The sequence below is a fragment of the Mus caroli genome, chromosome 4 (genome assembly GCF_900094665.2).
Source record: "Mus caroli chromosome 4, CAROLI_EIJ_v1.1, whole genome shotgun sequence".
NCBI lineage: Eukaryota > Metazoa > Chordata > Mammalia > Rodentia > Muridae > Mus > Mus caroli.
The window spans coordinates 40,022,670-40,026,018 of NC_034573.1; positions in this window are offsets into that span (position 1 = coordinate 40,022,670).

Consider the following 3,349-nt stretch of genomic DNA (forward strand, 5'->3'; position numbering starts at 1 on the left):
CATCCCATAATCAGCTTCCAAACGTTGACACCATTGCATACACTAGCAAGATTTTGCTGAAAGGACCCAGATAGAGCTGTCTCTTGTGAGACTACATCGGGGCCTAGCAAACACAGAAGTGGATGCTCACAGTCAGCTATTGGATGGACCACAGGGCCCCCAATGGAGGAGCTAGAGAAAATACCCAAGGAGCTAAAGGGATCTGCAATCCTATAGGTGGAACAACAATATGAACTAACCAGTACTCCCCTGGAGCTTGTGTCTCTAGCTGCATATGTATCAGAAAATGGCCTAGTCGGCCATCAGTGGAAAGAGAGGCCCATTAGTCGTGCAAACTTTATATGCCTCAGTAAAGGGGAACGACAGGGCCAAGAAGTGGGAGTGGGTGGGTGGGGGAATGGGTGGGGGAGTGTGTGGGGGACTTTTGGGATAGCATTGGAAATGTAAATGAAATAAATTAAAAAAAAGTAAAAAAAAAAAAAGTTGCTCCTTCTGTCTTCTAAGATACCTACCAGTTTGTACTCCCAGCGGCAGTGTGGTCCACACAGTTGTCATTTTGTGGGACTCTCATTGTTATGTAAGTGGAGATGCCCCAACTACTTATGCTGTTGGACATCTCACATGTTTACTTGTCATCCATGTATCTCCTGTGACAGTCTCGGTGAAACACATGTTAGTGGGAGTCTGTTGAGCTTTTTCAGGTTTGTAGATTAATTTCATTCATTTGGAAAGTTTCCTGTTATTATTTCTTCTAATATCCTTTCTTTCTCTTCCTCTTGTCTTTCTGGAGTTCTCATAATGCATATGTTGGTCCACTTGCTATTTCAGAGTATCCTTAATCCCTGTTCACTTCTTCCCATTCCTTTTTCTCTCAGCTTGTCAGACTGGATAATATTGATTTTCTTCCCCCACTCCCCGAGTAACTCTTACTTATTCTCTGATTATTCCACAATTGCCATCATTAATTCTCTACAGCTGTGGCAAAACACCATGACCAAAGCAATTTATAAAAGAAATCATTTAATTTGAGAGCTCATGGATCCAGAGGATTAGAATTCATGACCAACATGGTGAGATGCATAGCAGCAGCAGGCATGTATGGTGCCAGAGCAGTGGGTGAGAGTTTACAGGCTAAGACAACAGTCACAAAGCAGAGAGAGAGAGAGAGAGAGAGAGAGAGAGAGAGAGAGAGAGAGAGAGAGAGAGAGAGAGAGAGAGAGAGAGACAGAGACAGAGACAGAGACAGAGACAGAGAGTCAGAGAGACAGAGAGACAGAGAGAGACAGAGACAGAGAAGAACAAGTATATACTAACTGGGAATAATATGGAACCTCAAAGCCTACTCACTCCCAGTAACACATCTTCTTCAACACGGTCATCACACCCCCTAATCCTTCACAAACAATTCCATTAGTCGTAGTTCTAGGCATTCAAATATATGAGCTGATGGGTGCCATTCTCATTTGAACTACCACAACAATGTATCTTGATCATTGAAGTGACCTCCAACTCTCTCACCCATCTTCCAAAATGTCCTCCTCCACTTTCTTTCTCCTCTTCCTTCACCTCTTCTTCCTCCTCTTCTTTTCCTCCTCCTCCTCCTCCTTCTTCCTCGCCTCCTCCTCTTGCTTCTCCTTCTGCTACTCCTCATCTTCTTCTTGATCCTAGTCAGTGTTACCTGCTAGAGTGTGGATGGGTCTTGTTGGCTTTGTACAGGTTTTGTGCAGGTAACGATAGCTGCACTGAGTTAAAGGGTGTTCATTGCTGTGCCGTGTCCAGAAACATTTCACAGAGCTTCTCTCTAGTCTCCCCTATCCACCCCTTGCTCTGTGATGTTCCCTGAGCCTTGGAGGATCTAATGCAAACATCTCATTTAGGGTTGTACACTCATTTGTCAGTTTTTTCTCAGCATTCTGACCAGTTATGAATTTCTATATGGCTGCCTAATTTCAATCTTCTTGTCTCTGTGTTCACAGATCTCTCCCATTTGCTCAAGTCTGCTGTTGAATGTCTCCAGGGAAATTTCCATTCCAGTAACTGTAGTTTTCAGGTTAGATTTTTCCATTTGGTTTTATGTGTTTCTACCTTTTTTATTGATGTCCTGATCTATTTGGTTGCACGCTATTTCAAGGTACTCCTTTAGTTCTAATTAATTACTAATTAATTTTAGTAATTGAGATTGGAGAAAACACAAAACAAAACAAAACAAAACAAAACAAAACAAAACAAAACAAAACAAAACAAACGAAGCAATGATTGCCAGAGCTAGCTCTTGAGGGATTTCAAGGAGGCTTGCTAAACTGAAGTCTATGGAACTGACATAGCTTGTGAAATGATTGTTATTCTATTAATTTTGATGCTGTGAAAACACAAAATCTGTCTGTCCATGTTTGGGCATGGTGGTAGTTACAACAAACACATAACTCCTTATTTGGAAGACAAAGTCCTTATTTCTTATTCTGCCTTCAGAAAGTCATGCTAGGGATGTGAGATGCTGCCCTGAGACTGCCAGCCCAGAACAGGAATAAAGGTAGGATAAAGGGTTGAGGCCATAGTGTGCAAAAGGCCCAGACTCACCAAAATATTTTTCATCAAGTCTCCCTATCCCCCCAGGATGCTGTAAACGTTGATTTAGGCTCCGGAAGTTGAAGGTGACTGTTTTGGATACTTGCTGTCAGTTCAATAGTTATTTAGGCCACCCTCTTCCATGATGCCATTAACAGTTTTTAAAAGATTTACTTTATTGTTCATGTGCATGTGTGTGAGCATGCACGTGTGTGTGTGTGTGTGTGTGTGTATGTGTATGTGTGTGTGTGTATGTATCCAGAAGGCCAGAAAAATATGTCAGATCCTCTAGAGCTGGAGTTATACATGGTTGTTAGCCATTGAGGTGGGTATTGTGAGCTGAACTCAGGTCTTCTGCAAGGGCAGCAAGAGCCCTTAACCACTGAGCCATCCAGCCAGCCCCTGTATTACCTTTACCACCAGCCTCATCATTACCTCCAAGGGCTGAGAATGAGTCCGTTGTATGGATATACTTTAGTTCATTCATCCACTCATCACTTGATGGACAGCTGATTGTTTATATTTTACATTGTTTACATCATGCTGCTATGAGCGTCCATATGCGAGTTTCAATGTGAAGATTTGGCTTGTCTCTAGCATAATATTACTTAAATACATACTCAAAATCCTACTGCTAATAGTCCATATACAAGCTTCAAGAATAAATTCACAAATTAAAAGTATGATTTTAGCCGGGCGTGGTGGCGCACGCCTTTAATCCCAGCACTCGGGAGGCAGAGGCAGGCGGATTTCTGAGTTCGAGGCCAGCCTGGTGAGCTCCAGG